The following is a 12,568-nucleotide window of genomic DNA, read 5'->3' on the forward strand; positions in this document are numbered from 1 at the left end:
ATAATCAATCTAATTTTGGTATTGACCATCTGGTGATGTACATGTGTAGAGTCGTCTCTTGTGTTGTTGAAAGAGGGTATTTGCTATGATCAGTGTTTTCTCTTGACAAAATTCTGTTAGCCTTTGCCCTGCTTCATTTTGTATTCCAAGGCCAAACTTGCCTGTTACTCCAGGTATCTCTTCACTTCCTACTTTTGCATTCCAGTCCACTATGATGAAAAGGACACCATTTTTTGGTATTAGTTCTAGAAGGTCTTGTACATCTTTATGTATCTATTGAATTTAAGCTTCTTTGGCATTAGTGGTTGGGGCACAGACTTAGATTACTGTGATGTTGAATGGTTTGCCTTGAAAATGAACTGAGATCATTCTGTTGTTTTTGAGATAGCGCCCAAGTACTGCATTTTAGACTCTTTTGTTGACTATGAAGGCTACTCCATTTCTTCTAAGGGATTCTTGCCCACAGTAATAGATATAATAGTCATCTGAATTAAATTCACCCATTTCCGTCCATTTTAGTTAACTGATTCCTAAAATGTCAATGTTCACTCTTGCCATTTCCTGATTGACCATGTCCAATTTACCTTGATTCCTGAACCTAACATTCCAGGTTCCTATGCAATATTATTCTTTATAGCATCAGACTTTACTTTCACCACCAGACACATCCACAGTTGAGTGTTGTTTCCACTTTGGCTCAGCCTCTTCATTCCTTCTGGAGCTACTTCTCCACTCTTCCCCAGTAGCCAGGTTTTGAAGTGGACTTTACAAGTGGTGAAATGTGCCCATGAAGGAACCTGGGATCTGTGCACTAACGCTGCCAGCCGGTTGCTCCTTTCCTTCCTGGCACAACTCAGTATGACCTGGTACCTCTTTCTTTTTTGGCTGTACCACGTGGCATGCAGGATCTTAGGTCGCTGACCAGGGATTGAACCCGTGCCACCCACAATGGATGTGTGGAGTCTTAACTACTGGATCACCAGGGAAGTCAGCCTTTTTTTTTTGTTACCTCTTTTTAAAAAAAAAAAAAAAAAATATTTTTGCCTTTTCATACTGTTCATGGGGTTCTCAAGGCAAGAATACTGAAGTGGTTTTCCATTCCTGTTTTCAGTGGACCACATTTTGTCAGAACTCTTCACCATGACCTGTCTGTCTTGGGTGGCCCTACATGGCATGGCTCATAGTTTCATTGAGTTAGCCAAGGCTGTGGTCCATGTGATTAGATGGGTTAGTTTTCTGTGATTGTGGTTTTCACTCTGTCTGTCCTCTGATGGAGAATGACAGCATCAGACCTTGCTTCCATCACCAGTCACATCCACAACTGGGTGTTGATGAGTGTGAAAGAGGAGAGTGAAAAAGTTGGCTTAAAGCTCAACATTCAGAAAACGAAGATCATGGCATCCAGTCCCATCACTTCATGGCAAATAGATGGGGAAACAGTGGAAACAGTGTCAGACTTTATTTTGGGGGCTCCAAAAACACTGCAGATGGTGCCTGCAGCCATGAAATTAAAAGACACTTACTCCTTGGAAGGAAAGTTATGACCAACCTAGACAGCATATTCAAAAGCAGAGACATTACTTTGTCAACAAAGGTCCGTCTAGTCAAAGCTGTGGTTTTTCCAGTAGTAACCTATGAATGTGAGAGTTGGACTATAAAGAAAGCTGAGTGCTGAAGAACTGATGCTTTTGAACTGTGGTGTTGGAGAAGACTCTTGAGAGTCCCTTGGACTGCAAGGAGATCCAACCAGTCCATCCTAAAGGAGACCAGTCATGGGTGTTCATTGGAAAGACTGATGTTGAAGCTGAAATTCCAATAGTTTGGCCACCTGACGCAAGGAGCTGACTCATTGGAAAAGACCCTGATGCTGGGAAAGATTAAAGGTGGGAGGAGAAGGGGATGACAGAGGATGAGATGGTTGGATAGCATCACTGACTCAATGGACATGAGTTTGAGTAAACTCTGGGAGTTGGTGATGGACAGGGAGGCCTGGTGTGCTGCAGTCCATGGGATCACAAAGAGTCGAAGACAACTGAGCGACTGAACTGAACTGAATTATTTTTGGCTATGCTAGGTCTTCATTGCTGCACAAGCTTTTCTCTAGTTGTGGTGAGTGGAGGCTACTCTTTGTTGCAGTGCACTGGCTTCTCATTACAGTGGCTTCTCTTGTTGTGGATCATGGGCTCTAGGGTCTGGGGGCTTCAGTAGTTGTGCTGCACTGGCTCTAGGCTCAGTAGTTGTGGTGCATGGGCTTAGTTGCTCCGTGACATTTGGGATCTTCCTGGACCATGCACTGAACCCATGTCACCTGCATTGGCAGGTGGATTCTTTACCACTGAGCAGCCAAGGAAGCCCGTGGTACCTCTTTTTCTAAGTAGGTTCTTCCTCATCTGTGAAATACCCTGGGATGTCCAGTTTCATGTTGGGGAGGGAAAGATGAAAGCAGGACCTCCAGTTTGAATCCAGAAGAATCTTAATATATGTTTTTGAATGAGATGAAATCCTATATTGTTTTCTAGTTCTATCCTAAATTCCACCTGCTTTAATTTCCAAATATTTATTTTTCAATGAAGATGAACCTCATCTGCTCAGTATCTTCCACATAGCATTTATACACCAAAGAGAATGAGTCTCTCAGGCATTCATCAGCTTGTTAGGGCTTTTAGAGGTTTATCAACTATGCTTCTTTGAAAATCAGCCCCAAGTTTCTGAGTGACTCTCCAGGTTTGTGTCAGTGCATCTCTGGGTCATCACCAACAGATGACTTTTGAGCTAAGTGCTCAACACTGTCAGGTCTCTTTTTGATCACCTAGGTTTTTTTTTTTGTCTTTTGTATGCACTTTAATAAGTGCCTGTGACAACATCAAGAAGCACCTTTGTTCCAGGGCTATTGGCTAAGGCTGGAGTCACACTTTATTTGGTTGAGGTGACTTGAGATAAAGATCTGAGGTACAAGAAGCGCCACAAGACAAGTGTGGTTTGAAGTCTCGTGATTCTAACATGCAGCTCTGTCTTTTGCAAAGTAGGGCAGTCTTCAGGGTTGGAGGAGGAAAGTGTGGTTCGAGAGGGGGAAGCTGCCTGCCGGTGGGATGCAGGAGGCAGATGCTGTTCAGATCAACACGAAATTAATCTCTTTAACCAGACCTTGGATTGCTGAGAATGATATAGGCTTCAGCTGGGCTGCTGAGCCCGACTGTGAAACTGGAACCATGTTGGGGGGTTCAGCTCATTTGCTTCTCCAGCATTAAGATTGGTCTCTAGAGACCCATTCAGACTAAACAGTATTAAAAACAGGAAGTTTGCTCCTAGCAGCATAGTTGCAGGAAAACTTTTTTCCACTTAGGCAGGAATGAGAGTTAAAAACAGAAACTCCATCCTCCAGGCTTGTTTTCTTCTTATATAAAAGTAATGTTTGCAACTCCCAACGACTTGAAGCAGCTTGGCCCTACTTGACTGCCTGTCAGACTACTGCCTGAGGGGATTCATTACAGAAGGTGGTAAAGAGCCCTTGTGAACACATTAAAAAATATTAAGGCAGTGCTCTGTGGAGGATGCTGACTTGGTGATGTTTGTCTTCACCTAAGATCACGTATGCAGAATTAATGCTTGAAGCACTCAGGGGAGACCTAGAGAACAGCTATTGTTTAATTGGATTCAGCACCCATTTATGGTGTGTACTCTGGATTGGGTCCACGGGTTATGTATTCATTTATTCAGTCATTGTTAACTGAGCACGTACTGTGTGGTGTGCATGGGTGCCTCAGACACGTGATGTGCTTTTTATCCCTTTTGTACTGTGGGACCAGCTTGGGTTTGCTCCTGACAGTCAGCCTAGGGCAGCCCTGAATCAAAGGGTTCAACTCCTGGGACTGCTGCTCTTCTGCATAATTGGCTGCTGAGATTGATGGGGGTGGACAGGGGGACATTTTGGAAGAAGAGAGTGAGGACAAAGAGGAAAGTAAAACCTTGAGAGGAGGGCTTCCCTTTCGGCTCAGTGGTACAGAATCTGCCTGCTAACGCAGGAGACTCAGGTTCTATCGTGGCTCCAGGAAGATCCATCATGCCATAGAGCGACTCAGCCCCTGCAGCACAATTATTCAGCCTGTCCTCTAGAGCCTGGGAGCAGGAGTTACTGAAACGTGCACACCCAGCCCTACAGCCAGAAAAAGGCCCGCACAGTAAACAAAGACCCAGCATAGACAAAAGTAAATAAATTTATAAATTATATATATATATATTTTAAAAAGCTAGAGAGGAAATGCTGTTCTTTTCTTCCTCTCCCACTGTGATGTCACTCTAAGTAGTCCAGCGGGGAGAGAGTGGACCAAAGGCCTCAGTGAACGTGAGTGACCCTAGCCTCTGTTCACCATGCTTGACCAATGTGTCACAAACAAGGTTCTATAGTAGAAGAAACTGTATGGTGAAAAGATTCTTTACAGATGTATGTCATTATTTTTTGCTGGTAAGAAAAACAGAACTGCTTTTTAAAACTTTAAAGTGGAATATATGCACAGAAAAGTGCACGTATTAGAAGTGAACAGCTTGTCACGCGAGTGTACGTTCCTCGGTTCTTTGTCTCGTCACAACAAAGATTTGGAGCAACGGACATTAAAGCCCTCGGCTCGTCACAGCTCTCAGGTCTTGGACAAACCGTGCTACAGCTCTTAGGCAAATCAGTGTTACAGCTCTATTTTATTTAGAAGATAGCAGGAGAGTGAGAGAGAAAGAGAGAGAGAGAAAAGAGCGCACGCACGCGTGAGAGAGAGTCCAAGAGAAAGCGCTTTGGCTCCTCCTTTTATATGTTTTTTTCCTCCACCTGGGCCTGCCCTATGCAAATTGGGCTTAGCCAGGAGTGCTGTTTGTTCTGTTTGTTCTGCTTGAAGTCTTCACTCTGGTCCTTGGACCTGCCTTGTCTTTTAGCCACCGCCATTTTGGACTCCTTTTCCCTATTCTACCTACCTAGCAAGCTCAAAGTTTCTATCCACTTGAACTTTTACAAACTGAGCATACCTACATAACCTGCATGCAGATCAAGAAATAGAGCATTACCAGCACCTCAGAAGTCCCACTTGTGCTCTGTTAAAATATACTGTAAAGCTCTTTCCTGGGGCTTTTTTCCACTGTATGCTCTGCAATGTTGACAGGAGAAATAATGTCCCTACCTAGCCTGCTAATCTCTGAAGAGGACAGGCAGGCCAAACACAGCCTTTCCTGGCTTTCTCCTCACCCTTCCTTTCTCTTTCTGACTTGCAGCTCTTAGTATCCTATTAGCCTTCTCTTACATTCAGCCCCTGATTTCTGGCTGTAGAAATGCATTTTTGAAAGCTTGTTGTTGAATCACACGAAGACACCGGGATTCTTGGCCCCTGGAGGAGAAGAATTCAGTCTGGGGCCAGAGACGAGACTTGATCGCTCAGAGCTTTTGTGTAATAAAGTTTTATTAAAGTATAAAGGAGATAGAGAAAGCTTCTGACATAGGCATCAGAAGAGGGCGGAAAGAGTACCCGCTTGCTAGTGTTAACAATGAAGTTATATAATCCAAAGAATGTCTGGAGGTTGTAAAGACCTCATCAGACCTACCCCCATAATTTACATTTTAAGATAACACTGTCCTCAGGCAGGATACATCCTTGTAAAGACCAGGTCTCCTCCCATAATTTACATTTTAAGATAACAGAAGGTTTAATCCAGAGACTGTCCTTAGGCAGGATACATTATTGTTATATAATCCTAAGGAATGTGGAGAAAGAAAAAAAGTTTGTCCTTTCTTCCTCCTTGAGAATTCCAGACCCCTCTCTCCTTGGGGACCCCTAGACTCCTTATCAACCTGCCTAGGAACTGACTCTCTCATTTTGATGTGTGTTCTCTCTCTCTCTCTTTTTTTTTTTTTTTTTTTTGTGGCTATGCCATGAGTCATGTAGGATCCTAGTTCCCCAACCAGGGATATGAAACCCATGCCCCCTGCATTGGAAGCTCAGGGTCTTAACCATTGAACTTCCAGGGAATTCCCCATTTTAGTTTGTTTTTGCTTTGTGTTTTACATTTATAAAATATACTGAAAGTGAACAGGTGCATTTCTTTATAAAAAATAATGTTACAGAGAACATCTTCCAAACAGAGTAGATTAGCAAGGTTTTAGTATGTGTGCTGCTTTAGTATCCTCCTCAGTTTTGGTACTCTTCAGGCTGAGTATATGCCAGATTTAACTGTTGTATGTAGGATTATATTACAGCCCAGCATTATGAGTTATTATCCACATGCAAGCAGAGCAGTTGGCAAGCTTTCTGGGAAGCTGTGCCTTTGCTTAGGGTAGCTTCACGCTTGATCACATGGCCCACATAGAAATGGAAGGTATATACATAAAGGGGAACTGATAAGAAGAAAGGTCATAGAGTTAGAATTTTGTAAACTGGTCAGACTTTATGATGACTTTTTAAGATGACTTTAAAAAGTCATGCATCATGCAATTGTGGTTTTTGTTAAGACTGGGCTGTAGTGCCACAGAGTCTGGGTTGGAACCCCATCTCTGACATTGCTAGCTGTGTGACAGGGCAACTTTCTGGACTGCTCTCTGATTTAGTTGTTTCATCTGTAAAATGATGATAATAGTATCAACTTCATGGATTATTGTGAGGAGTAAATTATTAATGTATCTAAAGTGCTATGAATATCATCTAGTATATTTCAGTAGTGAATAAATGTTGTTCTTGTTACTTTAACATCTGTCATAACACTAGATTGGCAACTGTCTGAACCTCTTCTTTTTTTTAAATCTAAATGCCAGTCAATGTGGCATTGAAGTAGAATATAGTTTCCACTACGGAAGTTTACTTCACAGCCAACTTCATTTGCACATGTTTATTTCATAAGATGAGGACATATATCCACAGCATGGGAAAGAACAATAACATTTTTTAAGGCTTAGTCTTCGTTTTCCTATAAATTCTTTCTATAGTAACGTAGAACCATTGTAAACTTCTTATCAGTTTCACTTTGCAGAGGTGGCTGAAGTTTTCCTTCTCAAAGAAAGTGAAGTTTCCACATCAGCAAGATTGATATTACCTGGGAACTTATTGGGCTCTACCTCAGACCTACTGAATCCAAATTCTAGGGGTGGCATCCATTAAGCTTTTTAAATAGCCCTCCAGGTGATACGATACATTCTAAAATCCAGAACCACCACTTTACAAATTTTCTACTATATGTAGACAGTGGGGAAACATAGTCATAAGTATAGGTTGGGGGAAGGATCAGTTGGGAAACGCATTATCTTAATGAGCAAACTTCTTCCCAGTGTGATATTCTTTAGTTTACAAAGTGCTTTCACATATATTGTAATCGTCACATATATTTGTCACAAAATTTTGTTGTGGTAGGTACCATTATTTCCACATCTTATTTTTTATGTTTTTGGCAGCACTGGGTGTAGGATCTTAGTTCCCCACCCGGGAATTGGACCTGTGCCCCCTGCAGTGGAAGCACAGATTCCTAACCAGCAGGGAAGTCCCTGTTTCTATATTTTAGAAGAGGATAAAGACTGCTGTCACCTAATAAGTTGCAGAACTGGGAACTTTGTCATTTGAAGTCTCCTGAGTCCAAATCCTGACATTTTTCTGTAGCACTGCATAGCCTTTCTGTCCTTGAGCTGTGAGTGGGCTGGTTTTTGTCTGGCTTTCTCAGTAACAGACCCAGAAATGAGGAGCTGTGAAGGTCATTTATGAGGAAGTATTGCTGGAAAAGGAAGTGGTTGGTAGGGTGGGGAACTGAGACTAGCAAGGACAGGAAGGAGGAGGCCAAGCAACTCCATAGACATGCTCTGAAGACAGAGTATAGTGAAGTGAAAGTCACTCAGTCGTGTCTGACTCTTTGCGACCCCATGGAATTCTCCAGGCCAGAATACTGGAGTTGGTAGCCGTTCCCTTCTCCAGGGGTTCTTCCCCCCAGGGATCGAACCCAGGTCTCCTGTATTGCAGGCAGATTCTTTACTAGATGAGCCACAAGGGAACTCCAAGAATACTGGAGTGGGTAGCCTATCCCTTCTCCAGTGGATCTTCCCAACCCAGGAATTGAATTGGGGTCTCCTGCATTGCAGGCGGATTCAGAGTATAGAGTTTTCTGAATCAAGAATCGAACCTGTCAATCTTAAGGGAAATCAACCCTTGAATACTCATTGGAAGGACTGATGCTGAGGTTGAAATGCCAGTAGTTTGGTCATCTGATGTGAACAGCTGACTCATTGGAAAAGTCCCTGATGCTGGAAAAGATTGAAGGCAGAAGGAAAGGAGGGCGTCAGAGGATGAGATAGGTGGATGGCATCACTGATGCAGTGGACATCAACTTGGGCAAACTTTGGGAGATGGTGAGGGACAGAGAGGCCTGGTGTGTTGAAGTCCATGGGGTTGCAAAGAGTCAGACATGACTGATTGACTGAACAGCAACAGCAATCAAAAATGTCCTGAGTTTCCCTGCATCCATCAGTCACTGGTAATAATTGCCTTTTGAAGAACATCTGGCTCTTAAAAGGAGTTCCTGAGGGCAGTCCTCCAAAAAAAGAGACAAAGAGATACAGATACTAACTTTTGGAAGTTAAAGCACACCCATTGGCTGGTACACATGAAAATAGTAAAGAAATCCAAATGTTTTATATATAGATGTAGAACATACAGCACCTGCTATACCATCAAAGCTGGTCAGAAGAGTGTGGTAGGAAACTAAAGAATTCTGAAATACATGCTGATACCAGAGTGGGCTATGGAAAAACCACTCTGTGTGTCCTGTCCCTAAGACTTCCTGGGAGAGCCCTGTGCCTCCCGCCATTGTGTCTTCTAGTTAGGTCTGTGGTCTATAAACAGTCTCCTGTATCTTCTACATCTACCAGTGTGGGCATTAAGAATTGATATTCATAAAGATGACTTCAAGTCCTGCCATTGCCAAATCTTTAGACACTAAGAAAGAATATACTGAATAATTTGAAATTTTTAATGTACATGAAGTTGACAGTGATTTCTGGTTAACTAATATATCAGAAATATATTTTTATTAAGAAAATCTTATTTTGTGATCGTTTAGCCAAAAGTGGCTTGGAACTTCCTTGGTGGTCCAGTGGCTCAGACTCCATGCTCCTAATGCAGGGGTCCCAGGTTCAATCCCTGGTAAGGTAACTAGATCTTACATGCCACAACTAAGACCCTGCACAGCCAAATAAATAAATTGAATAAATAAAAGTGGCTTAACCATTGCTATGTGAAGATCATTCATGCTGTTCACTGAATATTCATGGCTGTTTATCTCCTATTGTGTGATACAGTTTCACTTTCTGGTCCCATTGTGTGTGGGGGGAGGGGTGTTGCATATGATGAGCTCTGTGAGTATATTTAAGAAGAAATGATGTCTAAGCCTTCAGTTGCTGATCTATGACCTTGCAAAGCCCTCTTTCCTTCTGGCATCAAGATCAGTAACATTGGAGATAGATAGTTCTGTCAGAGAAGCTACAACCACCAAGAGCCAGAAATAAGCTTTTGTTGTTTTCAGCTACTATGCTTTAGGGATTTGCTGCTGCTGCTAAGTCGCTTCAGTTGTGTCCGACTCTGTGTAACTCCATAGATGGCAGCCCACCAGGCTCCCCTGTCCCTGGGATTCTCCAGGCAAGAACACTGGAGTGGGTTGCCATTTCCTTCTCCAATGCATGAAAATGAAAAGTGAAAGTGAAGTTGCTCAGTGGTGTCTGTTGCTCAGTTGTGTCTGACCCTTAGCGACCCCATGGACTGCAGCCCACCAAGCCCCTCCGTCCATGGGATTTTCCAGGCTAGAGTACTGGAGTGGGGTGCCATCGCCTTCTCCCTTAGGGATTTGCTACAGTAGCCTGACTTTGTCCTAACTGCTAACTCTTCAATGTTGAGCTTGTTGAGTAACTTTAACTTTAGTAGTGCATGCATGCATGCATGCTTCAGTTGTGTCCGACTCTGTGCGACTCTATGGACTGCAGCCCGCCAGGCTCCTCTGTTCATGGGATTCTCCAGGCAAGAATACTGGAGTGGGTTGCCGTTTCCTCCTCTAGGGGATCTTGCTGACCCAGGGATCAAACCTGATCTCTGGGATGTCTCAAATGCATTAGCAGGCAGGTTCTTTACCACTAACACCACCTGGGAAGCCCAACTTTGGTAGAGTATCAGGTATTTTAAGAAAATGGGTCAAGGTGATTTGTTCATGTACTTTCATTTATTTTCAATGATAAATGATCTTAATGTGTTTCAAAGTGTTGTTGTTCAGTGGCTCAGTCATATCCGACTCTTTGCATGCCCATGGACTGCAGCACACCAGCTTCCTTGTCCTTCACCATCTCCTGGAGCTTGCTCAAACTCATTTCCATTGAGTCGGTGATGCCATCCAACCATCTTGTCCTCTGTCTCCCTTTCTCCTCCTGCCTTCAATCTTTCCCAGCATCAGGGTCTTTTCTAATGAGTTGGCTCTTTGCCTAAGGTGGCCAAAGTATTGGAGCTTCAGTATCAGTTCTTACAGTGGATATCCAGGACTGATTACCTTTATGATTGACCTAATTAAAATTCAAAGCTTCTGCACAACAAAGGAGCCTATAAGCAAGGTGAAAAGACAGCCTTCAGAATGGGAGAAAATAATAGCAAATGAAGCAACAGACAAAGAATTAATCTCAAAAATATACAAGAAACTCCTGCAGCTCAATTCCAGAAAAAAACGACCCAATCAAAAAAATGGGCCAAAGAACTAAACAGACATTTCTCCAAAGAAGACATACAGATGGCTAACAAACACATGAAAAGATGCTCAACATCACTCATTATCAGAGAAATGCAAATCAAAACCACAGTGAGGTACCATTTCACACCAGTCAGAATGGCTGCGATCCAAAAGTCTACAAGCAATAAATGCTGGAGAGGGTGTGAAGAAAAGGGAACCCTCTTACACTGTTGATGGGAATGCAAACTAGTACAGCCACTGTGGAGAACAGTGTGGAGATTCCTTAAAAAACTGGAAATAGAACTGCCATACGACCCAGCAATCCCACTGCTGGGCATATACACTGAGGAAACCAGAATTGAAAGAGTCACGTGTACCCCAATGTTCATCGCAGCACTGTTTATAATAGCCAGGACATGGAAGCAACCTAGATGTCCATCAGCAGACGAATGGATAAAAATGCTGTGGTACATATACACAATGGAGTATTACTCAGCCATTAAAAAGAATACATTTGAATCAGTTCTAATGAGGTGGATGAAACTGGAGCCTATTATACAGAGTGAAGTAAGCCAGAAAGAAAAACACCAATACAGTATACTAATGCATATATATGGAATTTAGAAAGATGGTAACGATAACCCTGTATGCGAGACAGCAAAAGAGACACAGATGTATGGAACAGTCTTTTGGACTCTGTGGGTGAGGGCAAGGGTGGGATGATTTGGGAGAATGGCATTGAAACATGTATAATATCATATAAGAAACGAATCGCCAGTCCAGGTTTGATGCAGGATACAGGAAGCTTGGGCCTGGTGCACTGGGATGACCCAGAGGGATGGTACGGGGATGGCGGTGGGAGGGGGGTTCAGGATTGGGAACACGTGTACACCCATGGTGGATTCATGTTGATGTATGGCAAAACCAGTACAATATTGTAAAGTAAATAAGTTTAAATTTTAAAAAAACCTAAAAAAAAAAGAAGGCTTTCTTATCTCTTCTTGCTATTCTTTGGAACTTTGCATTCAGATGGGTATATCTTTCCTTTTCTTCTTTACCTTTCACTTCTCTTTTCAGCTATTTCTTTGTAAGGCCTCCTCCAACAACTATTTTACCTTTTTGCATTTCTTTTTCTTTGGGATGGTTTTGATTACTGCCTCCTGTACAGTGTTATGAACCTCCATCCATAGTTCTTCAGGCACTCTGTCTATCAGATCCAATCCCTCGAATCTGTTTGTCACTTCCACTGTATAATCATAAGGGATTTGATTTAGATCATATTTGAATAGCCTAGTGTCTTTCCCTGCTTTCTTCAGTTTAGCCTGATTTTGCAATAAGAAACTCATGATCTGAGCCATAGTCAGCTCCCGGTCTTGTTTTTGCTGACTGTACAGAGATTCTCCATCTTCAGCTGCAAAGAATAAAATCAACCTGATTTTGGTATTGACCATTTGGTGATGTCCATGTGTAGAGTCGTCTCTTGCATTGTTGGAGGAGGGTGTTTGCTGTGACCAGTGCTTTCTCTTGGCAAAACTCTGTTAGTCTTTGCCCTGCTTTATTTTGTACTCCAAGGCCAAACTTGTTTGTTACTCCTGGTATTAAAAGTGTTAGAAGGCCTTTCATGTATGCAGGACCCTGTTTAGTTTTTCTTTGACTCCTTTTCCTCTTGGAACCCTCAAACCCACTTATATTTTTGAAGAAGTTGGCTCTAAAAAGGACTTTCGCCCTATAGCTCTGGATGACAAACTATTAATATGGCCTGTGGACGCCATCTGACCACCACCCGATTTAGTAAAGTTTTCTTGGAGTGTAGCCATGCCATTTGTTTGTGTAGTATTTGTGGATGCTTTTGTAC

The 12,568-nt window shown here is 42.6% G+C and overlaps 1 protein-coding gene across 5 annotated transcripts in view; it reads left to right on the top strand.

The window, feature by feature from the left end:
* The window catches only part of STARD9 (StAR related lipid transfer domain containing 9), a 120,681-nt gene that overhangs the window by 24,039 nt on the left and 84,074 nt on the right, over window positions 1-12,568 (top strand). The window lies entirely within an intron of this gene.

The sequence above is a fragment of the Bos indicus genome, chromosome 10, assembly GCF_029378745.1.
Source record: "Bos indicus isolate NIAB-ARS_2022 breed Sahiwal x Tharparkar chromosome 10, NIAB-ARS_B.indTharparkar_mat_pri_1.0, whole genome shotgun sequence".
In the NCBI taxonomy this organism is placed as follows: domain Eukaryota; kingdom Metazoa; phylum Chordata; class Mammalia; order Artiodactyla; family Bovidae; genus Bos; species Bos indicus.